The sequence below is a fragment of the Anomaloglossus baeobatrachus genome, chromosome 3, assembly GCF_048569485.1.
Source record: "Anomaloglossus baeobatrachus isolate aAnoBae1 chromosome 3, aAnoBae1.hap1, whole genome shotgun sequence".
Classification (NCBI taxonomy): Eukaryota; Metazoa; Chordata; class Amphibia; order Anura; family Aromobatidae; genus Anomaloglossus; species Anomaloglossus baeobatrachus.
The window spans coordinates 469,962,430-469,988,371 of record NC_134355.1 but is presented as its reverse complement, the minus strand read 5'-3'; the positions used below and the strand labels follow the sequence as shown (position 1 = coordinate 469,988,371).

The following is a 25,942-nucleotide window of genomic DNA, read 5'->3' as shown; positions in this document are numbered from 1 at the left end:
ATTATCTCACCAAATTCTGATATACCACATATTAAATTCGAATGGGTTCAGGCATCCTCCTGGCGGAACCTCATGATTATGAAATTGTACCTCCCAACGCGTTTCGTTAGAAAAGCAAACTCATCAGGGGAGCTTATAATTGTGGCAATTACATCTCAGATCTCATAAAAAATGAGTCCAAAAAGTTCATCATATGCAAAGATCATAGACTCAAAACAGGAGTCATATATGCGGTCAATCCAATTCAGGTCCCACAAGCCATGGACCTCACTTGCAAAGCAGGCAGCCATGCCTAAATACTCCAGGTAGGAATAATGGAATATGACTCTAGTTCTATTTTGTTGTTGTTGGAACTGGGGCCATGAAGAACAGATGACCTGGTGGATGACAAAGTGAAAGAACTGGAGGCACTCTCAGCCAGCCAATCTAAAACCTCCTCTACTTCTTCTCATCTCACTATTCGTACAGCAGTACTCGGGCTTACGAAATTACATAGAACGCCCTGTCACCTGTGTGCACCGGAGGAAAGTGTTTCACATGAGCGCGAACAGACACAGGTCAATCATGTCCTCTCCCTGCAGCAGGTCCACCACCACCAACAGCAGCATCATGGCCATTTCGACATCCCCTCTTTGATGCTCTCTCATTCTTTACACACCCAAAAACGGCTGAGTATTACACGGCCTGTATACAGAGAGAGGGCCCATCAGATTATCATACTGCCTATTTTCTCAGTTCCCCACAGAACCAAAATTTCAGCTCCTGAAACGTACACTACAGCCACTGTAATTAAATATCTCATAGTTAGATTTTTGAGTGAGTTGGCGGTCTGAAGCAAGGCTTTGAAGAGTTTCGCCACAGACCAATAATTTTAAAAATGCTCCCATAGAGCCTGTTTTCAGAGCTCATCTATACAACCAAAATTTGGACAAGTTCCCCATGTGAGGCTGCGCTCACTGAATGTATTAGGGGACACTCACTTGGCTGCTATAACTGAGGTACACAGGAACACTTCTCCATTTAAAAAAGTCAAGTAGGTTTATTAAATGCCGCATAAACCACACTTGCAACTTAAACACAAAAGCCTCTTCCGGCTTAAAGGAATATGCATGGTATTACAGTCCGTTTACCATACACATACATTTGGATACAGTCCTTCTCAGCGCATTAGTAACTGACCCGGTTAGTATACACACACGGTTTTCAAGGCAGCAGTTACCTTCTGCAAAGGTTTCCATCAGCTTTTCAGGAGCTTGATCAGGGCTCCCACGGATTCCTAGGAAGACTGCCTCTCTGAGATCATCAACCAGGAACTGTGCCTTGCTCTCAGCCACGGACGCCCAGTGAGTCCAGATCCCAGGAGGACGCTTGCTCCCTAAGTGTAGAGTGACCAAAGGTTCCATATACCTGGCCTCCTAGCCAGTAACTTCAGGGGAAACTGCAGCCAGCTCTAAGGCTGGGGCCACATGGGGCACTACTGCGATGCTCGCATGAGACTCGGCTTGCGCTGGCAGCACAGCAGGAGCCGAGTGTCATACGAGTGTGCCTGCATCTGAGGTCCGATCATGTGAGCAGACGTCAGCTGCAGGGGGCGGGCCAGCTTTCAGGAGGGGCGGGCAGGAGCTGTGGAGGGGAGGGATTTCTCTTCCTCTCTCCTCCGTAGTCGGCTATTGCCATTCTCGCACTGCACTAGCAGTACACCAGTGTACCGCGAGCGAGTTGCGATTTTTCTCTCGCCCCATTCACTTGAATGGGTGCGAGAGAAAGAATCTCAGCTTACAATCGCACCATGCTGCGATTGTTTTCTCGGTCCGATTAGGGCTGAGAAAATAATCGCTCATGTGTGCTGACACGCAGGCTAGAATTGGTCCGAGGGGAATGCGATGTTTTATCGCACTCCACTCGCACCGATTTTCTCGCTGTGTAGCTTAGACCTAATCCATATGGTCTCCTTTCAGTGGTGCCTCCAGGAAGTGAAGTCCTTCCAAGCACCCAGAGGCCCTGTGACCAAACAAACAGTCTCTTAAATCAGACCGGACACACCCACAGGCGGAGGTTTGTGGTCATGCAGACCTGTAAGCACACTGGCCATTGTTAAAGGGAACCTGACCGTTAAATACAATACCAAGACTTGTGGAACTACAGGTCCCATACTAACATTTTCGGTTTAATATCGCAGGGACTGTCTCTTCTGCGACACATAGCGACCATTTACAACATTGGTGGTCACTACCTTACACCCCACAGACCAATGATTGTAAAAATGCCCCTACAGATCCTATTTTCAGAGTTCACACACAGTCAAAATGGTGAGGGGTACTTACACGTTGCGACATCGCTACCAAAATATTGTCGGGGTCACGGTTGTTGTGACGCACATCCGGCGCCGGTAACAACATGTGTAAATCCTAGGAGCGACGATGAACGAGCCCAAAACAGTCAAAAATCGCTGATCTGTGTCACGTCGTTCATTTTCATAATGTCGCTCCAGCTGCAGGTATGATGTTGTTTGTAGTTCCTGCGGCAGCATACATCGCTGTGTGTGAAGCCGCAGGAACAACAAACATCTCCTTACCTGCGTCCACCGGCAATGCGTCCCGCTCATCTCCGCCCCTCCGCTTCTATTGGCTGGCCGCTTAGTGACGTCGTGGTGATGTCGTTGTGACGCCGAACGCACCTCCCCCTTGAAGGAGGGATTGTTCGGCAGTCACAGCGACGTCGCCGAGCAGGTATGTGCGTGTGAAGCTGCCGTAGCGATAATGTTCGCTACGGCAGCAATTACAAGATATCGCATGTGCGACGGGGGCGGGTACTATCGCGCTGGACATCGCTAGCCGATGCTAGCGATGTCACAACGTGTAAAGTACCCCTAATGGCCCTGTCACACACACAGATAAATCTGAGGCAGATCTGTGGTTGCAGTGAAATTGTGGACAATCAGTGCCAGGTTTGGTGCTGTGTACAAATGGAACAATATGTCCATGATTTCACTGCAACCACAGATCTGCCAAAGATTTATCTTTGTGTGTGACGGGGCCTTAAGAGTTCCCCCACAGACCAACAATTTTTAATATGCCTCTGCAAATCCTGTTTTAAGAGTTCACCCACACAGCCAAAATTAGAAGTGTTCCCCCACAGATCAACAATGTTAAATATTCTCCTACTAATCCTGTATTAAGTGCTGCGTTGGTCCACTGACCGTGTGCATTAATCCTCCCACATCCTCATCCTCAAACTGACTAAGTGGTTGTGCATCAGTGCACTGAATCTCTGCCAATTGTGAGGCAGGGCTAGATGGAAGGCCCATGGAACCCCAGCCAGCTGAGTCATCAAAAACCAGAAGTGACTGCTGCATGAATTCGGGCCAAGACTGATTTCCACCTTCTCACCTAGAAAATTAGGCAGACAAATGCCCATGGGCTGCAAATGCAAACTCTGCGCTGTCATCAGGGGACTTGGTGGAAGACAAAGTGAAGAAACTGGAAGCACTTTCAGCCATCCAATTTAATACTGCCTCTACTTATTCTAGCCTCACCATTCATGCAGTGATATTCGGGCCTAAGAAATGACGCAGAATGTCCTATCACAAGCGTGCAACAGAGTAAGGTATTTCATTTGGACTGATAGCAGGTACAGATTCACCACGTCCTTTCCATGCACCAGCTCCACTACCATTACCAGCAGCTACACCATGGCCACGTCCCCTATTTCATGCTCTCTTCATTCTTTATACAGTAAAAAAGTGCAGAATATTACGTATAATATTAATAATTAATATTAATATTAAGGCCTGTATACTGAGAGAGAGTGACCAGCAGATTATTACATTCCCTGTATGCACAGCGCCCCCACAGAGCATTTTTTGAAAGTACCCCCAGGAAGCCTGGTGCAGAGTGGCCACACAGAGCCTGGTACAGAGTGGCAACACAGAACCTTTATTAAGAGGACCCCCACAGAGCCTGGTGCAGAGACGACCTCCACAAACCACTTTTTTAGGAGGATGTCAACAGAGCCTGGTGCAAAGTAGCTGCACAAAGCCTTTGGACCCTCACAAAGCATGATGCAGAGTGGCCACACAGAATCTTTTCTAAGAGAACCCCCACAAAGCATTTTTTAAGAAGACCTCCAAAGAGCCTGGTGCAGAGTGGCCACACAGAGCCGTTTTTAAGAGGACTCCCACAGAGCCTTGTGCAGAGTTGCCATATAGTGCGTTTTTTAATAGGACTCCTCCAAAGCCTGGTGCAGAGTGGCCACACATATCCTTTTTTTTTTAAAAAAAAGATCCCCACAAACCCCTTTTTTAGGAGGACCCCAGAGAGCCTGGTGCAGAGTGGCCACACAGCCTTTGTTAAAAGTACCCCCACAGAACCTGGTTTAGAGTAGCCACACAGAGCCTATTTTAGGAGGACATCAGCAAACCATTTTTTAGGGAGGACCCTCCCAGAGCCAGGTGCAGAGCTATTTTTTTAGGAGAACTCCCACAAAACCTTTTATAAGAGGACCCCACAATCCCTTAAGAGGAACCCTACAGAGTCTGGTGCAGAGTAGCTATACAGAGCCTTTTATAAGATGACACCCACAAACTCTTTCATTTGAGAACCCCCACAAACCATTTTTAAGAGGACTGCCACAAACCCTTAAGAGGACCTCCACAGAGTCTGGCGTATAGTGGCCACACAGAACCTTTTTTAAAGTACCCCCACAGAGCCTGATGCAGAGTGGACACACAGAGCCTTTCTTACAAGTAACCATACAGAGCCTGGAGTAACCTAACACTGTCCCATTCTCAATCAACGTACTGTCCTTATGCTAGTCAGAGCAAAATGGCGCTACCTCCCATGATACGGCATTTATACAGGCTGGGTTACTTGGTGCACCAGCCAATCACGGCCCTGCCAATACTTGGTATGGCTGTAATGGCTGTGGAAGTGTCCACAGCTAAAAAGCTTGTTGATAGGCTGCAGTGCAGCCTTTCAAAAAGCTTGATTCAGCATCGAATTACGAACTCAGACACATACTTATGTGAGATATCTGTGGCGCCCTGGGCTAGCCAGGTCGTCACAGGAACTGCAACAACACACCCCACACCCCGAGATAGGCACATCAGCCAGACAACAAATCCTTGTTGCCTCCCTCCAGGTGCTGATGTCCACACCAGGTGGGGTGGAGCCAGGCGGTTGGCCCCACCCACCGAGGAGTTCACAGTCCTGGAGGCGGGAAAGGAAGAGAGATCAGTTTAGGGAAGTGAAGGAGTAAGAAGTGAAGTGGTAGTTGAGGAGCAGACTGACCGTGTCCGGGTACGTGGCCCGGGCACCAAGAGCAAGGTTGGCAGATGGTGGTGGCCGTCTGCAGGAGAGGCAGATCGACGCGGAACCGTAGGACCGAGGACAGGCGGTGGCCCGCCGGTACCGAACCGGGGAGCGAAGAGAAGCCAGCACAAACCGGCAGGGCCTGCGGACCCCGACCAGGCTTGGAGTCACCGTTAAACAGGTCAAATCCGTTAGTGACCGGAACCCCAGGGGTTTCCAAACAGCCAAGACCCGATTGAAGGTAACCTTCCAAACAGCAACAGGGAAATACAGCTACTGCCACAGCTAGAATTCCCAGGGCCAGAGCCTGCGGGCAAAAGGGCTCCTCCAGCTTATATCCACGCTGGGGAGTGGGTTACCGGTGGGAAGCCATCGGAACCGAAGTTACACAAAAGGTGCAGGGAAAGGCAGCCACCACCAACCGTCCGGGAGAAACCACAGCAGCCGGCTGCAGGAACCGTCCATCCAGCCGTTTGTTTTACCGGAGACTCTGCATCTGTTCTTGGCTGAGTGAATACCACCGTGCCATCCGGCACCGCGCTGCCCCCGCGACCCTGCACCTCACCAACCGTACCTCCCCGTCACACCTTACCGGGCCTCGGGACAACCAACCCCTACCCACGGAGGGGGAATCAACATCCCAGCTGCTCCCTGCCATCGCTTCCGGGATCCCCATCACCAGCAGCGGTGGTGCCCCAACCTCACCACAAACCGTGGGTGGCGTCACGGACCAAATCCCCAAACCAAACTACCCCCCTTTCACTCACGGGCGAGGAGCGCCGCTCGAGTCCCCGGATCCGGCCCATCGCTCGAGCCACCGAGCAGCAGCAGCAGCAGCGCCAGACCCGAGCGTGGTGAGCGCAGCGCCCTTGGCATCACGAACAGGATCTTACCGTTCTGCGGGCTGGTAGAAGTGCGCCTTGTATCCGGCCGGCGGCGTCCGGCCTAAAAATTTCAGAAGCCGCCATCTTGGGCGTGAAGACTTTCCCGCTCGAGCGTCTTCTCGAGCAGTGGAGGCGCGAAAGCCGAAGCTCCGCCCCTGAAGAGGAGGTGCTGAGAAAGAACCAAGGGGGGACGGATGGCGTCCGGCCGCATGTGAGCTGCGGCTATAAAAGCAGGGACGCCAGGACTCTGCGGCCATATTTGGTTCCTGAAAGGTACCGCTACCAACATGTCCGCCCCGTCTAGCCACGCGGAGCTCCCGGGGCCGGTGCCCAGAACAGCAGCATGGCTCAGGGCCCGAACGGCGAGGATCTGTCAGCATTACCGGAGTCAGATATGTCTTCTGATGGAGCAGTGGACCGCGGAGGTGGAGGAGTTGGCTGCGGTTGCCCGGGTGTACGGGATGGAGGCCATGATGGAGGATCTGGTGAGTGACCCACGCCCCTGTGTCCCTGAGGGACCGGCCATTGCGGCTGAGGGACCCGGTCTGCCCCTAGCCCCCATACTGTCTCCGTCTTCCCTGCCCGCGTGCCCTGCCACCACTGGTCCTTCTGGCTTACGGCCTCCTGCAGTGGCAGCAGAAAGAATGGCGAGCCCGGAGTCTGCGGCAGCTGGCGGTAATCCATCTGGCGCAGGAGCGGATGATAGTGACTTCGGGCCTGACACGGAGCCTTTCTCGGAGGAGGAAGGAGCCATCGCCTTGTATGAAATGGAGGCCACTTACATCCCACGGAGTGGAAATAACGGATATCGGGCGGTTCTTCCCCGTCGCGCCTGCCATGCGCTGGAGGGGCTGGTACCCGTGTTTTTCCACCCGGGGCCGGGTGAAGAGGATGCAAGTGAGCAGTGACGGCAGCGGTCCCTCCGTTGCACCGTTGTCCCCGTTGGGACCACCAGTACCGTTACCTGTTAAATGACTGTAATCAACCGAAGATGTTACCTGATTGTCGCCAGTGATTGATCCGGCCGTTGCCGGCAAGTTGTCCCCGTAGGGACCTTTTGCACCGTGCATAAGAAACTACTTATGGACATGCCTGAGAACTAGCAGGGCTACCACAAACTTGTGGAAGTGTAAATATGTTGGCATGTTTCCGTTGCTGCCTCCGGAGAGGCTGATTTGGAGGATGGGCCTGGAGGAAAGCGATGGCCCAGGCCCACCACTACCGTAACCGGTGGCAATCCTCTGAGGGTCAGGGGTCCCCCATGGACGTGGGGTCCCCTGAAGTGACCGTAGGGTGTGAAACACCGTACCCGTTCCCGCTCAGGCAGCCTGGATCTGGACTGGGGTCAAGGGGTGCTGCCCACTTCTTAGGGGCAGCATCAGGGCCAGGTTGTTTGGGTGGGAGAGCGGAAGCAGTCTGTTTAATAAAAAAAAAATTGACTACCGTTAGTAACGTTAAAGTACCGTGCCTCCCGTTAAGGGAAGATTCAAAAAAATGCTTTGTTGAATGTTTTTATATGTTTTACCTTTTTCAGTTGTGAAAATAAAACCGGTGATGGACGGGCAGCTCTTGGCAGAGTGAGTACCACCGTGCCATCCGGCACCGCGCTGCCCCCGCGACCCTGCACCTCACAAATCGTACCTCCCCGTCACACCTTACCGGCCCCGGGACAACCAACCCCTACCCACAGAGGGGGAAACAACATCCCAGCTGCTCCCTGCCATCGCTCCTGGGATCCCAGTCACCAGCAGCGGTCGTGCCCCAACCTCACCACAAACCTTGGGTGGCGTCACGGACCAAATCGCCAAACCAAACTACCCCCCTTTCACTCACGGGCGAGGAGCGCCGCTCGAGTCCCCGGATCCGGCCCACCGCTCGAGCCACCGAGCAGCAGCAGCAGCGCCGGACCTGAGCGTGGTGAGCGCAGCGCCCTCCCCGCCCGCGACATATCCATGTGGCACTAGGTGTATGGTACGAACTTTTCAGTTCAGGTTCTCTCACCCCTAATTGTAACCTTTTTGCTGTGCCTTCACACTGTCCCTAATACTTCCTACTTTCTATATTGCCCCCCACAATATCCAGTTTCAATTATGTGCCCCCTTACACTTTCCTCCCCCATATGGTATCCTCACACAATTCCTCTTGATAGACTGCTCACTGCTCAGTCCCAGTTTGATCAATCGCTGTCTCCACTGAACATGGAGCCAGGGAAGGCCGTGTGCGATAATGGTGCAAACCTAGTGGTGACACTACGCTTAGGTGACATCATATGTGCAGTGCATGGCTCATGTGCTCAACCTGGTTGTACTGTAATTTCTAGGGCACTATTCCTGCTTGGATGTGCTGATGAAAAAGGCACAGTTGCTGTGTGCTCACTTTTTCCAAAGGAAATGCCAGGCAATATCCTCTGTGTTGAATAGACCATACCTTCATGCTGTGCAAAGACACTGTCAAGCTCACCGGCGACGAGCGGGAGTGAACCCACTAGACCACAAGGGGAACCCGGGCTTACCCTTTGGTGGGAGGGGCTTCACTAAGTGCCCATCATGAGGTGAAACACCAGGCGCGACTCCCAGGGCAGTAACCAGGACTGGGGCAGCTGAGCCAAGCAGGGTGGTAGCAGGACCGGGGTCAGGTAACAAACAGGACGAGCACAAGCAGGACAAATAGGATGGGTAGAATGGGCACAGGCAGGACAAATGGTAAAGGCAGAGAAGAACAGGAACACAGTCTGGCTGGGGAACAGGTAAGACGGGTACAGGCAGGTGCAGAACTTCCAGCATGGGTCATTAGGCTCAGGTTACAAGGCAAGGGACATCCGGCAAAGAACATCAGGCATGGGTGCAGCCAGGACAGGACATTAGGGAGAACTCTGGTCATCAGGGTCCAGGTCATCAGGCACAGAACTCCGGTCGTCAGGGTCCAGGTCATCAGGCATGGATCACCAGGCACAGGAGATCAGACACAGGTGCAGCCAGGGCAGCTGAGGCAGACAGGATGACAGCTGCAGGCAGGTACAGACACAGGTACAAGATACATGCAGGTAGGTACTCAGGTGCAGAACATAGGCTGACACGGACACAGATTACAGGCAAAACAAGAATGCCGCAGAGACACCATCACATGTTTCTCAACGCTGGAAGGAAACTAGCCAGGTCTTTCACCGGGAAGGAACAACCACGGAAGGGCAGTCTCCAGTCAAGGAAACCGCCTATACTAAAACATGGTATCCATCCACAGACACCTGTTTTGGGGTATTTGCCCCTCATCAGTGTGGAGTAGGAAACTGGCTAGTGGGAGCAATGCCTAGTAGAAAACTACATAGGTAAGGATGGTTGATCTCGGGGAGATCAACGTCCAACACTGCGGAGACACCATCACGTGTTTCTCAATGCAGTGATACTAGAACAAGGCCCACTGGGAAAATATGCAAAACAAGAATGCCGCGGAGACACCATCACATGTTTTTCAATGCCTGCAGGAAACTAGCCAGGTCTTTCACCAGGAAGGAACAACCATGGGAAGGGCAGTCTCCAGTCAAGGAAACCGCCTATGCCAAAACATGGTATCCATCCACAGACAGCTGTTTCGAGGTATTTGCCCCTCATCAGTGTGGAGTAGGAAACTGGCTAGTGGGAGCAATGCCTAGTAGGAGACTACATAGGTAAGGATGGTTGACCTCGGGGAGATCAACATCCAACGGTGTCACTGCGTTGAGAAACACGTGATGGTGTCTCCGCGGTGTTGGATGTTCTTTTATTCTATATACTACTGACAATGTCTCCAAATTTCCAAGTAATACATTTTGCATTTATTTTCTGAAAATGAGAAATGATCACAATAAAAAGAAATGCATTGTTTTCAGACCTCAAATAATTCAAAGAAAGCAAGTTCCTAATCATTTAAAAACAACAATACTAATGTTTTAACTCAGGAAGAGTTCAGAAATCAATATTTTGTGGAATAACCATGATTTTTAATCACAGCTTTCATGCGTCTTGGCTAGAGATGAGCCACCCCCCTAGTGTTCGAGTTCGGTTCGTCGAACGGCGGGTGTGTTCGCCGAACGTTCAACGAACACCTTCGAACCCCATTGAAAACAATGGCAGGCAAACACATACACATAGAAACACATTATACATATACACTTACAGTTAATAATAAACATTGCCATTATACTTACAGGTCCCGCGACGCATCCTGCAGACTCTGTTTCCCGCCGCTTCTCCTTCCGATCATCGCAGTGTCCTCCCGGTAACCAGCACTGATGATAGGACCTTTCCGTGATGTCATAGCATGTGACCGTGTGTATTTTCTCATTGGCTACAGACTGGTCACATGGCTATGACGTCATGCTTGGTCCTGTCAGTGCATATCGCCAGTATGCGGTGCTCGCCCGAGCATCTCCGTACTCAGTATACTCGGCGAGTACCGGCTAGATACTCGGGCACATGCTTGCCTCCCCATTCCTGCATGTCGGTTCTCTTTACAGAGTCAGCCCACATGCAGAGACAGGATGGCACAGCCGCTGAATAGCGGCGCCGGGAATCAGGTGATCGGAGATCACCGTTGCAATAGTAACCTGACAGGTGGGTTACTATAGCAACGGTGGCAGCGGTGATGTCACCGCTTACCAACCCGGAGCCTCTGCTCACTCACTGAGTGATTAGACTGCACGGGGGAGGAGCAGCGTCTTCCTACCATGCAGTGCTGTCTGATGTAGTAGAGCTGCATGGGTTGAAGGAGAAAGAAGACAGAAGACCAGGATCATGGAGGGGTGAGCGGGAGTAATAAACATGGAGTCTCTAAGTGTGTCTGTGTATTTATTTCTATTATAAATATTTTTTTCTCTGTGTGGTGTCTTTTTTTTAACCCTTTATTGGAGATTCTTAATGGCCGGGTCAAACTTGCCTGACATTAAGAATCTCTGGCTTAATACTAGCTAGTAAAACAAAGCTAGTATTAACCCTTTATCACCCTGCGAGCCACCCGGCATCAGGGCCGCTGGAAGAGCTGGATACAGCGCCAGAAGATGGCGCTTCTATGAAAGTGCCATTCTCTGGGGTGGCTGCAGACTGCAATTCGCAGCGGAGGGGCCCAGAAAGCTTGGGCCAACCTGTGCTGAGGATTCTAATCCTCAGCTGCCTAGTTGTACCTGGCTGGACACAAAAATGGGGCGAAGCCCATGTGTTTTTTTTTTTTTAATTATTTCATGAAATTCATGACATAATTAAAAAAAGGGCTTACCTATATTTTTAGTTCCCATCCAGGTACAAATAGGCAGTTGGGGGTTGGTGGCAGCCCGTACCTGCCTTCTGTATCTGGCTAGCATACAAAAATATGGCGAAGCCCACGTCTTTTTTTTTTTCTTTTTTAGTTTTTTGGCAAAAATCGTAAAAAAATAAAAATAAAAATGCTTCCCTGGATTTTCCAATGCCAGTGAAGGTAACACCGTGGGGGTTAGCAGCCAGTAGCTGCTTGGATTATCCTTAGCTACCAATACAAAAAATGCAGCTGGAGCCCACGTATTTATTTTTAAAATTATTTATTTAAATAACTAAAAAAATGGGCTTCCCCGTATTTTGATTGCCTGACATCACAGTACTGTAAAAATAAATCATTAAATAAAATGACGTAGCGCTCTGCGGTATTTTTGATTCTCAGCGCAGATAAGACAGCTACGGGTTGCCACCCCCATCTGCCTGGCGTTAGCTTGGCTGGCAATCAAAATACAGGGAAACCCATTAATTTTTTTTATTTAAAAAATTAGTTAAAAAAAAAAAAAATGCGTGGGCTCCCACCGTATTTTGATCGCCAGTCAGGTAAAGCCAGGCAGCTGGGGGTTGGGATTCTTGGCAGCCCACAGCCACCCCTGGAAATGGCGCAATGTTTCTTTGCGCCATTTCCAGGCACTTTATCCGGCTCATCCAGAGGCCATGATAGCGGTGGCTTGCTGGGTAATAAAAGGGGTTATTACCAGCGTTGTATTCTCAGATGGTACTAAGCCCGAAATTCATGGTGTCACGCCAAAATAGACATGGCCACCATGAATTTCTAGTAAAGATAAAAAAAGCAACACACAGAAAAATATTTTTATTAGATATTGAACTAAAGAAACCCCCCCACTCCGCTGTAGTCCTGGGTCGAGGGTCCCGCGATCTCCAATCAGGATCCAATATCATCTGATCGGTTTGCTGAAAGGCAAAGCAATCAGATGATGTGTCAGGTGTTCAAGGACGTGAATCACATGACATATCAGCTGATTGTATAAATGGCTTTTATACAATCAGCTGATGCATCAGTAGAAAAAAAAAAAAAACTACACACTTCTGTGCAGACTCCTATCCGAACGCTGCAGGACCCGGCGGTAATCAATTGATGCGGTCACCTGACAGCATCAGCTAATAGTTTAGGCCGGCCGGGCGGTAAAAAGTCAGCCTCACCGCTTGACTTATACGATCAGCTGTGGCTAAACAGTCTGGGAAGACGGCCGATCAGAGGAATTCACTATCCACTGCTATGTACTTATACTGAACAAAGAATGTACAGAAGATAGCAAGCTCCACAGTGGTGTTTATAACCTTTTACAACACGTGACTCTAGGTGTACACCACAGTCCCAAGGGTCTGCAAGCCATAAAACTACTTTTGGTGTTCACAAGCAATGACACAGTAGCAGTCCATGATAACACTAACAAGAACTCATATTTTATGATTATCCTTGATGATACAACCTGCATGGACTTCTATACTACCCCGGCACCTGCAGAATTGACCATACTCATATTCAAGGGACCACAAGTAGAAAAATTCATGGTAACCCGTGTAAAAAAGCCCCAAATGACTGGCTTTGAGAAATTTTACATAAACACTAACAAGGACTTGTCCACTGTGACTATCAATAAAAGAGAAAATAATTTAAGTGGTGTTCCTCTAGAACAACCCCCCCCCTCGCTTTCTCTGCACGTACAGAACCTGAGAAATCACCTTTCACCACCTGAGTGTAAATTGGCATGAAGAAGGCCTACATTTGGGCCGAAACGTCCCCTTTCACTCAGTTTGTCTACTAATAAAATATAAAAAATAATTTTGGCAAAAAAACAAATCTGTTGATATTTTTTCCTTGCCTATTTCTATGAGAGTGCAGTGTCTTGTATATGCTGTAGTCTGGACCTCGGTCCCCTCACTAGCACCTCAATCCCCCTTACTCTGGCAGAGTGCACACCATATACTCTAAATTGACATGGCGCCGGACAGGAGGTGGAAGCAGGGGTGGCGGTACTCGGAGGATCCACTCTGCTGTGTTTACCAACACAAGGAATCCTCTTCCTGTACATGTGATTGTACTACCCACCCCTTGCGTTTATAGCTGCATTTATTATAGGGTAAGTTCACACACTACCTTTTTTTGACGCTGCATTTCTGTGCGTTTTTTTCTCCACAAAAAAAACGCACAAAACGCAGCATCTTAAAAAAACGCATCAAAAATGCATTTTTTTTTTTTTTTGCATTTTTGGCTGCATTTTGCTGCGTTTTTGCTCACTGCATTTTTATGCGTTTTTAAAGATTGTTGGAAAAAAAAAAGGTCTGATGTCATTTCCTTTTTCAATATGTTCTTCATTCTCCACTAGTGTATGCAGGAGAGCAGACAGCTGCAGAACTACAAGGCTCAGAATGCTCCATCCAGGACTGTATGCTGGAGAAAGAGGCAGGGGGAGCAGAATTGCAAAGCTCAGCATACTTCATCCACTAGTGTATGCAGGAGAGCAGACAGCAGCTGCAGAACTACAAGGCTCAGCATGCTGCATCCAGGACTGTATGCTGGAGGGAGAGACAGGAGGAGCAGAACTAAAAGGCTCTGCATGCTCCATTCACTAGTGTATGCAGGAGAGCAGACAGCAGCTGCAGAACGACAAGGCTCAGCATGCTCCATTCACTAGTGTATGCAGGAGAGCAGACAGCAGCTGCAGAACCACAAGGCTCAGCATACTCCATCCAGGACTGTATGCAGGAGTTTTTTGCCCCCCCCAAAAAATGACGTGGGCTTTGCCATATTTTTGGATGCTAGCCAGGTACAGCAGGCAGCTACGGGCTGCCCCCAACCCCCAGCTGCCTATTTATACCTGGCTGGGAACCAAAAATATAGGGAAGCACTTTTTTTAAAATTTCACAAATTTCATGAAATAATTAAAAAAAAATGACGTGGGCTTTGCCCAATTTTTGTGTCCAGCTGGTTACAACTAGGCAGCTGGGGATTGGAATCCGCAGCGCAGGGTGCCCATGCTTTCTGGGCACCCCCGCTGCGAATTGCAGTCCGCAGCCGCCCCAGAAAATAGCACTTTCATAGAAGCGCCATCTTCTGGCGCTGTATCCAACTCTTCTAGCTGCCATGGTGACGGGTGGCTCGCTGGGTAATAATGGGGTTAGGGCTAGCTGTATATTATCAACTGGCCCTAAGCCCAAAATTCATGGTGTCAAGTCAATATTAGACATGGCCACCATGAATTTCTAGTAAAGATAAAAAAAACAAACAAACACACAGAAAAATATTTTTATTAAAAATAAAACACAACACAGTTAGTGACTCCATCTTTATTGAAATAAAGAACCCCCCTCCTCAGTAATCCTGGGTCAAGGGTCCCGTGCCGTCCAATCCAAATCCAAGAGCATTTGATCGGTTTGCTGGAAGGCATACCGATCAAAGGATGTGTCAGGTTCAAGGATGTGAATCACATCATACATCAGCTGATTGTATAAAAGCCATTTATACAAATCAGCTGATGTATCAGTGCAAAAAAAAAAACTACACACATCTGTACAGACTCCCGTCTGATCGCTGCAGGACCCGGCGGTAATCAGCTGATGAAGTCTCCTGACGGCATCAGCTGATAGTTTAGCCGGCCGGGTGGTAAAAAGCCGGCCTCACCGCGAGACTTATACGATCAGCTGATTCCGTCAGGTGACCATATCAGCTGATCATTGCCAGGTCCTGCAGCCATCGGACATGTCCAGGGAGTCTGCACACAGCCGGAGCAGGGGTGGCAATACTGGGAGAGGAGCTAGGAGCGGACATGTTGGGAGTCTGCAGACAGGTGAATATGATTTTTTTTTTCTACTGTTCACTTTTGGTTTTGCAGCTGCTTCCACTTCCTGTCCGGACATGGCGCCGCACGGGAGCGAACATGGTGCCAGATGGGAGGTGGAAGCAGCGGTGGCGTTACCAGGAGGATTTACGCTTCTGTGTTTACCAACAGAAGGAATTCTCTTACTGTACATGTCACTGTACTACCCACCCCTTGCATTTATAGCTGTGTTTATAGTCATAGAGACGCTTAGGGTCCTGTCACACATAGCGACGCATCAACGATCCGACCAGCGATCCGACCTGGAAGGGATCGTTGGTGCGTCACTACATAGTCGCTGGTGAGCTGTCAATCAGGCAGATCACCATAGCGACCAGCGACCCGTATAATGACACTGTGCTTGGTAACCAGGGTACATATCGGGTTACTAAGCAAAGCACTTTGCTTGGATACACGATATGTATCCTGTTTACCAGCTTACCGCAGGCTGCCAGCGCTGGCTCCCTGCACACGTAGCTGTAGAAAGCTGCAGTTACGCTTTTGGTGATCGAACCATTATTGAACATAACCTCGAACACTCAAACGTTAAGCAAATCGTTAGAGTTCGTCGAACGACTCGAACATCTCCAAAAACAACTCGAATTTGAAATTAGCGAACAGTTCGATTCGAACATCCCTCATCTCTAGTCTTGGCATGCTTTCCACCAGTCTTTCACACTGCTTTTGGGTGACCTTATGCCACTACTGGCCAGTAGAATGACGTGTATATACCGCCCCGGGGCTAGGCCGGCTGCCGAGCCACTCGGTTCCGTGCTTGTCGATGGGTGGTTCGAGCTCCTCCCGGACCCAGGGGCCACATCGCTCTGAAAGGGAGTTGGTGCTCTGTGTAGAACCTCGTTCTGGGTCTGAGTACCCCTCCTGGTGCTCCGGTTTCCAGTTGGCTCCCTGGTTCAGTTCCGGCGGGCCACTACCCTGTCTCGATCCCTTATGGTTCCACCAGCCGTCTTCCCGGCTCCTGCAGGCGGCAACCACTGTCTGCCTCCTGGTCTCGGGGTGTCTGGGCTCCGTCCCAGACCCCTTGCAGATGTTTTACTCCTTTTCACTCCTCCACTCTCCAACTGCTCCACTCTCCTTCACTCCTGTCACTAATCATCCGCTTGTGTTTCCTGCTTCAGGCCCACTGGACTCCTCGCTGGGAGCGTGGCCAACTGCCTGGCTCCGTCCCCTGGTGTGACAATTGAGCCCTGAGGGAGGGGACTCAGGGTTTTGTAGGTTGGCTGCTGTCACCTTATTAGGGGCTGGTGTTTGTGCAGGGGGTCTACCTGTGACTACCTGGCTAGTCCAGGGCGTCACATGTACACCGGTTGGAATTCAACTGACACTGGAATCGACATGTAGAGAAGCTGATTTTTATAAAATTGTGTAGTGGTCTCTTAATTTTTGCCAGAGCTGTATTTATGTAATGAAGCCAAATTGTTTAACATTCTGTTTCTTTTTGTTTTGCAGGGTGGATTGCCAATTTGTCGGGTTTCGTCCATGCTTTATTTGCCTCCCATTGGATTCAATGTATTCGGCTAGGATCGTCGATCGGATTGGCGAACCCAGGCGGGTGTGGATTGCTCATCTTTAAACAGAATATGGTTCCAGTAATCCGTGTACTTAGTCTTCTTTGTCTGCAGCAAACTGTTTGTGGGCTGTCTTGTGCATCATCTTTAGAAGATGCTTCCTTCTTGGACAACAGCCATGCAGACCAATTTGATGCAGTGTGTGGCGTATGATCTGAGCACTGACAGGCTGACCCCCCACACGCTTAACTTCTGCAGTAAAGGTGACAGCACTTAAACATTTAATTTTTGAAGACAACCTCTAGATATGACGCTGAACAAGTGCACTCAACTTCTTTGGTTGACCATGGCAAGGCCTGTTTTTAGTGGAACCTCTCGTTAAACTGCTGTTTGGTCTTCTCCACCATGGAATCCTCTTCCACTACTCCATGACGACATCTCAAAGCTAGTGGATATTAAAGACCTTGTGCTCCTCCACTTTCCATTTAAAGATACTACACAGATGTTCAATTGAGTTTAGGTCTGGAGACATGCTTGGCCACTCCAGCACCTTTACCCTCAGTTTCTTTAGCAAGGCCCTCATTATCTTGGAGGTGTGTTTGGAGTGATTATCATGTCGGAATACTGCCCTGCGGCCCAGGTTCTGAAGGAAGAGGATCATGCACTACTTCATTATTGTCACAGTAGATGTTGGCATTCATGGTTCCCTCAACAAACTCTAGCTCCTTACAGCTGACAGCACTGATGCAGACACGAACCATGACATTCCCACCACCATGCTTGACTGTAGGTAAAACACACTTGTCTTAGTACTACTCCACTGGTTGCCATTGACCCCATCTGACCCAAATAAGTTTATTTTGGTCTCATCAGACCACAGGACATAGTTCGAATAATCCATGTCCTTTGTTTGCTTGTCTACAGCAAACTGTTTGTGGGCTGTCTTGTGCATCATCTTTATAAGAGGCTTCCTTCTGAGACAACAGCCGTACATACCAATTTGATACAGTGTGCATACATCTATTTTGACAACACTACCTCTGGATATGACGATGAGCAAGTGCGCTCAACTTTTTTGGTCGACCCTGGTGAAGCCTGTTCTAAGTGGAACCAGTCTTGTTAAACCACTGTATGGTCTTCACCACCATGCTGCAGCTCAGTTTCAGGGTGTTGGCAATCTTCTTATAGCCTAGGCCATTTTTATGTAGTCCACATGCCTCTTAAAGAAGCGGGAGTGAAAGTGGCGGGTCTTCTCATACGCTGTCAAAAAAGGTTAGTTATACTGTCCTTAAAGTCCCCCTTTCTTTATATAACAATAATTATATTCTTTATGGTATGTGCATCTCATTGTATATAAACTATGGCTACATTACTTTAGATATTATTTGCCTAATCATACAATGACATTGGGGCTTGAGCAGTTATCTTGTTCAAACTTTGGCATAAATTGGGCTATGTATCTACTATAGATCAATTCTTTGTTTGCATTATACCAGTTAGGCTATATTGTGTATGTTATAACTACACTAACTATATAGATGATTTGCATTTACACTTTCATATTGATTGCCATTCATGTATTGTACTTTACTATGTATATTTTCCATAATTATATACGCGACTGTACTTTGCTTTTTAAAGCACTTTATAGATCATAGGAATCTATACACCTTATTATTGACCAGACACTGTCTGAGGCATTGCACTTTTTGCATGTACTTCATCACATTGTATTTATTACCTTTGGATATATTTTACATTATACATTACTAAACATCTGAAATATAATCTGTTTCCTTGTACTTAACAGTGTAGCCTTTTTGTAGGTGATGTATTTGGACCCATAGTGGAGCCTCTGCTTTTAATACATATTTATTTTTTAATTTGGAATTAATAATATATTATGTTAATATATAGGAACATTATTTGCATTGTTTTTGTCTGACTTTTGGTTAGATACATGCTTGTACATTGCAATTATGATGTCTATTTCCCGCTTTATTGTGGGACATTTAGTGAACAGTGTTGATAATCATCTTTCTGTAGAACAACAAATCATTTTTTCAGATCCTCAGAGAATTCTTTGCCATGAGGTGCCATGTTGAGCTTCCAGTGACCAGTTTGAGAGAGTGTGATAGGAATAACACCACATAAACCCCTCCAGCTGCCCTTTCACACTTTAGACCTTGTAACACTAATGAGTCACATGACACCGGGGAGGGAAAACGGCTAATTGGGAATAATTCAGCTGTTTTTACTTAGGGGTCTACTCAGGGGGTGTGAATGCGTAAGCTCCAATTTCCTGGAAATGAGGTAAGAGACATGGCTATATCAGGAGAACTATAGTACATTTCTAATCTTTATCCTTCATTATATATATACTTCTCTCCATACTTCTTTCCATACATTAACTTAAATTAGGATATACTGTCTGCAAATTTATAGAGAGTTGCCATCGAATGTGAATATTGCAGACAGTCCTCAAAATCATGTATTCTTGTCTGTTCTAGCATCCAGCAGAAAAATCTGTCAATACCTAATTATATGTCATAAGAGTTTCCAAATAAAGGGGCTGCAGTAATAAATGTACTGATTTACCCAAATTCAAGATTTCAGCTAATTGGAAATCTCTAGCACAGGATTTTAAGCAAAGCTATACTGATATGAACTGCAGATCAGATCCTATTCTCGATAGTGATCACTGGTCACTTTGGATGGAGCTATGATGTTTTGCTTATTTCAGTGTTTACATCTGGCCACCACTGGAGCTAATAAAAGCTGATCAGTGGGGCTACCAGGTGTCGGTCTCACCACGAGTCTGATATTAATAATGTTCACTACTATATACCCATAGAACCCATTTAAAAAAAGCTACATTAATTGTAAATTAATGGAACAGGGTATGGTTTGATGCACAACTCTGTGTGACAAAATTATGCCAAAATTGTTAACACAATTTTTAGCCACAAATATATGGTGTAAAGTTCTACAAAAATGTTTGAAGATGTGGAAAAATTAATAATGCAAGTTGATCAGTTTGTCACTATCAATAAGTTGGCATATTTACATATTTTACCTTGCATAAATATTACACAGTTTTAGTAAATTTACTCAAATATGTAACATTTTTATTTCCTTGAATATAGGTTTCCAATTTTAGGTATATTATATTTGAATGTGTTGATACAGTAATTTCTGATACAAGCATTTGCAGAGACAGCCTCCCTCCACCTAGAACCCATACACAGAATACAAAGGCTCCAATTCATTAAAGGCCCCTTTACACACAGAGATATATCTGCGGCAGATCTGTGGTTGCAGTAAAATTGTGGACAATCAGTGCCAGGTTTGTGGCTGTGTACAAATGGAACAATATGTCCATGATTTCACTGCAACCACAGATCTGCCAAAGATTTATCTCTGTGTGTAAAGTGGCCTTAAGACTTTCCACACTAGTCTTAATGCTCGCTGTGCAGGAATAATATGTACCTAATTTATTAAAGGGAATCTGTCAGCACATTTTTGCTATGTAAGCAGAGGACAACATGCTGTAAAGGCCCCATCACACACAACGAGATCGCTAACGAGATTGTTGCTGAGTCACAGTTCCTGTGACGCAGCAACGATCTCGCCAGCGATCTTGTTATGTGTGACACCTACCAGCGATCAGGCCCTTGCTGTGAGATCGCTAGTTGTTGCCAAATAGTCCGAACCATTTTCTTCAAAGGCGATGTCCTGCTGGGCAGGACACATCACTGTGTTTGACACCTACCAACGACGTCTTAACACGGTCCTAACGCCCGCCGAGATCGTTATACAGGTCGCTGATCATTACTGCGTCATTTGTAAAGTCTGACTGTGTGACATCTCACCAGCAACCTCCCAGCGACTTAAGGCCCTGTCACACTAAGCAACATCGCTAGCAACATCGCTGCTAACGAACAACTTTTGTGACGTAGCAGCGATGTTGCTAGTGATGTCGCTGTGTGTGACATCCAGCAACAACCTGGCCCCTGCTGTGAGGTCGTTGGTTGTTGCTGAATGTCCTGGGCCATTTTTTACTTGTTGCTGTCCCGCTGTGAAGCACAGATCGCTGTGTGTGACAGCGAGACAGCAACAACTAAATGTGCAGGCAGCAGGAGCCGGCTTCTGCGGAGGCTGGTAACCACAGTAAACATCGGGTAACCAAGAAGCCCTGTCCTTGGCTACCCGATATTTACCTTCGTTACCAGCCTCCGCCGCTCTCACTGTCAGTGCCGGCTCCTGCTCTGTGCACATGTAGCTGCAGGACACATCGGGTTAATTAACCCGATGTGTGCTGTAGCTAGGAGAGCAGGGAGCCAGCGCTAAGCAGTGTGCGCTGCTCCCTGCTCTGTGCACATTTAGCTGCAGGACACATCGGGTTAATTAACCCGATGTGTGCTGTAGCTAGAAGAGCAGGGAGCCAGCGCTAAGCAGTGTGCGCTGCTCCCTGCTCTGTGCACATGTAGCTGCAGCACACATCGGGTAATTAACCCGATGTGTGCTGTAACTAGGAGAGCAGGGAGCCAGCGCTCAGTGTGCGCTGCTCCCTGCTCTCTGCACGTGTAGCTGCGTGCGCTGGTAACCAAGCTAAATATCGGGTTGGTTACCCGATATTTACCTTAGTTACCAAGCGCAGCATCTTCCACGCGGCGCTGGGGGCTGGTCACTGGTTGCTGGTGAGCTCACCAGCAACTCGTGTAGCGACGCTCCAGCGATCCCTGAAAGGTCAGGTTGCTGGTGGGATCGCTGGAGCGTCGCAGTGTGACATCTCACCAGCGACCTCCTAGCAACTTACCAGCGATCCCTATCGTTGTTGGGATCGCTGGTAAGTTGTTTAGTGTGACTGGACCTTTACCAGCGATTCTTATCAGGTCATATCGTTGTCTGGATCGCTTGTAAGTCGTTGTGTGTGACTGGGCCTTTAGAGTTAAAAAAACAAAAAGCAACTCTTATCTCTTATCAGTGGGTCTGCAACTGTTTGTCTACAACTAAGGGGCTAAATACCCTGTGATTACCATTAGAGGACTAGAAACTAGTGATGAGCGAGCATGCTTGTCACTGCTCGGTACTCGCACGAGTATCGCTGTACTCGGGCTGCTCGGCGGGGACCGAGTAATCTCGCGATACTCGTGCTGTACTCGTGGTCTTCATTTCTGCATGTTGGCGCTCTTTTGAGAGCCAGCCCTCATGCAGGGATTGGCTGGCAGACCACTGCAATGCCACAGCCCTGTTAGTTGTGGAATTGCAGTGATTGGCCGGCCTGCACAGCGTGACCGAGCCTTTATATCGGCCGGCGCGCTGTGCTCTGCTCACAGCTATCCAGACAGTGAGTGCAGGGAGAGTGTCGCTGATTCAGGGAAAGCTTTGCGGCCCTTTATAGCTTTTTCAGTTGCAGGGCTGCAAACAGTGTGACCAAAAGTCCTTCTCAGGACTATTCTAGTTGTATACAGGCAGGCAGGGTATAGCCAGGTCGGAGTACAGTAGAAGAGTCCTTCTCAGGACTACTGTTGCTATATACAGGCAGGGTATAGCCAGGTCTGAATACAGGCTAGTGACCAAAAGAGTCCTTGTCAGGACTATTGTACCAGTATACAGGCAGGCAGGGTAGTGGTGACCGTATACCAGCCTTCATCATATCTGGGGCTGGTGTACACAGTGTAAAACAGTCCAGATAGTGTCTGACTTGTCTGTAATTGTCGCTCCCCAAAAAAACCTGTTAGGTTCTTATTGCGTCCGTGCTTGGTTTTTAAAACCGCACGTGTGTGCCTGTTGGTGGCAGCGTACAGGTGCACTTGTGTGCAATTTCCACACACTTTGATATAACGCACAAGTAGTGAATATACACGTCAGCACTCAGTGCACAGCATTGCAAAATGCGCAAGGGCATTGGCAAGGAACAAGGAAGTGGACGTGATGGTGGTGCAGGCAGAGGCCGAGGTCGTGGGCAAGCTCTAATTTCGCCACAACAAAGGGCCACATCTAGTCGCTCGCACGTCCTGTCCCAAATTCTTGGGGACCGCAGCAGTACACCGCTCTTGAACCAAGACCAGTGTCAACAGGTTGTTAGTTGGATAGCAGATAATGCTTCCAGTCAGATTGGCACCACCACAAACACTCTGTCTTCCACATGGTCAAGTGTCAGTAGCCGTGATACTGCACCGCACATTTCTGAACCTGATCCTCCTTCCTACCACCAGGCTGAGTACACGTCCTCCTCGGACATTAATGATCCCACACTTGGACACTCGGAAGAGCTGTTCACGTTTCCATTCACACATTCTGGCCTCTCGCCAGCTCATATTGAAGTGGGTCATGAGGAGATCGTCTGTACAGATGGCCAAATATTTGAGCAGCCACGTTCTCACGAAGTTGGCAACGTGTCTCAACAAGTGGTGGACGATGATGAGACACAATTGTCAGCAAGTCAGGAGGAGGAGCAGGGTGCGGAAGAGGAAGACGACGTGGTGGATGATCCAGTAACTGACCCAACCTGGCAGGAGGATATGCAGAGCGAGGACAGCAGTGCACAGGGGGAGGGAGGCGTAGCATCACAACAGGCAGTAAGAAGCAGGGTGGTGGCCCCAGGCAGAAGTCAGGCAACCGTTCCCCGGAACAACACGACGACACAATGTGCCTGTACAAATGTTAGGTCTTCCCGAGTCTGGCAGTTTTTTAAGTTGGATCCAGATGATTCAAAAAAGGCCATTTGCAACACCTGCCGTGCCAGCATCAGCAGGGGTACCAAAACTAGCAGCCTGACCACCACCAGCATGATCAGGCACATGTCAGCCAAGCACCCGACTTTGTGGGAAGTACAACAGAGTCGAGGAGCAGTGCTTGCTGATGTCACTGCTACGTCTTCGCTGGTTGTGCATGCGAGCCAATCCTCTGTCCATGCTGCCTGCGAACAAGCCTCCTCCACTCCTGCACCTGCAGTTGCCTACGCAGAAAGAACACCATCATCAAGCACGTCCTTGTCCCAGCGCAGCGTTCAGTTATCCATTCAGCAAACCTTTGAACGCAGGCGCAAATACACTGCCAACACCCCACATGCCACAGTTCTAAATGCTAACATTTCGCGACTGCTTGCGCTGGAAATGTTGCCTTTTAGGCTGGTGGAGACTGAAGCATTCCGTGACCTGATGGCGGCAGCTGTCCCACGTTACTCGGTCCCCAGCCGCCACTATTTCTCCCGGTGTGCCGTCCCCGCGTTGCATAACCACGTGTCACAAAACATCACACGTGCCCTGAACAACGCTGTTTCACCCAAGGTCCACCTAACCACAGACACGTGGACAAGTGCTTGTGGGCAAGGCCGCTACATCTCGTTGACGGCACACTGGGTTAATATTGTGGAAGCTGGGACCCAGTCTGAGCGAGGGACGGAACACGTCCTTCCCACACCAAGGTTTGCAGGCCCTACCTCAGTCAGGGTTTCACCCACACTCTACAGCTCCGGAATGTCATGCTCTTCAGCCTCCTCCTCCTCCTGCGCATCCTCATCCACTGTGCCCTCCACACCAGTCACAAGCTGGAAGCACTGCAGCACTGCCTCGGCGAAGCGGCAACAGGCTGCGCTGAAGCTAATCTGCATAGGTGACAAACCCCACAATGCAGAAGAGCTGTGGACAGCTCTGAAACAGCAGGCAGATCACTGGCTCACACCTCTGAACCTAAAGCCAGGAAAGGTCGTGTGTGACAATGGCCGGAACCTGGTGGCGGCTTTGAGGCGAGGCCAGCTGACACATGTTCCATGCGTGGCCCATGTGCTCAACCTCGTGGTTCAGCGGTTTATAAAGTCATACCCAGAGCTGTCTGATCTACTGGTAAAAGTTCGCCGCCTGTCTGCACATTTTCGAAAGTCACCTACTGCTTCAGCCGGCCTTGCCGGCTTTCAGCGCAGTTTGCATCTTCCGGCTCACAGACTGGTGTGTGATGTCCCCACGCGTTGGAATTCAACTCTGCACATGTTGGTCAGGATATGTGAGCAGAAGAGGGCAGTTGTTGAGTACCTGCATCACCTAAGCCGTCGGGAAATGGGTCAAACTCCACACATAACACCTGAGGAGTGGAGATGGATGTCAGACCTATGTACCATCCTCCAAAACTTTGAGGACTCCACCAAGATGGTGAGTGGTGATGACGCCATTATTAGCGTCACCATACCGCTACTCTGCCTTCTAAAACGGTCTCTGCTGAAAAACAAACATGATGCATTGCAGGCGGAGCGCGATGAGTTGCAGCAAGAAACAGTAGTGGGTGTGGGTGATAACACAGCCCAGCCTCGTCTCATCACAACGTGCAGTGGAGGACTATGACGAGGAGGAGGATGAAGACATGGAGCAACTCTCCGGCCAAATTGAGGATATGACATGCACACCAGTCATATCCTCGGTTCAGCGTGGCTGGCCAGAGGACAGGGTAGATGAGGAGGAGGAGGAGGAGGAGGAGGACAGCATGTTCAGTCATCTTGTTGGTCAGGCTACTGAAGTCCTGGCTGTTAAGAGTCTGGCGCACATGGCTGACTTTATGGTAAGCTGCCTGTCTCGTGACCCTCGCGTTAAGAACATCTTGGCCGACAATCATTACTGGTTGGTAACACTGTTAGACCCACGCTACAAGGAGAACTTTTTGTCTCTTATTCCCGTGGAGGAGAGGTCAACCAAAATGCAGCAGTTTCGGAAGGCCATACTCACGGAAGTAGGCAAAGCATTCCCCTCACAAAACGCTAGCGGCATAGGTCATGAATCAGTGGACAACCGAGGCGTACAGCCGAGAGAGGCACAAGTCCAATCCGCCAGAGGTAGGGGAACAGTCTTTAAGATGTGGGACAGTTTTCTCAGCCCCTCACGTACCACAGCCCCTGAGGTGCGGGGTAGTGCCACAAGAAATCCTAAGTTTGCCCAGATGCTGAAGGAGTACCTTGCAGATCGAACAACAGTACTCCGACATTCCTCTGTGCCTTATAATTATTGGGTATCCAAGCTGGACACGTGGCATGAATTGGCTCTCTACGCCTTGGAAGTCCTGGCCTGCCCTGCTGCTAGCGTTTTGTCAGAGCGTGTTTTTAGTGCCGCA

At 48.8% G+C, this 25,942-nt stretch overlaps 1 protein-coding gene across 3 annotated transcripts in view; it reads left to right on the top strand.

Moving 5' to 3' along the window:
• The window catches only part of SOX2 (SRY-box transcription factor 2), a 1,239,357-nt gene that overhangs the window by 71,689 nt on the left and 1,141,726 nt on the right, over nt 1-25,942 (top strand). For all 3 annotated transcript variants that reach the window (XR_012751674.1, XR_012751671.1, XR_012751669.1), the window contains exon 3: nt 16,782-18,112. The gene's annotated coding sequence lies outside the window, so the exon portion shown is untranslated. The remainder of the gene's footprint in view (nt 1-16,781; nt 18,113-25,942) is intronic.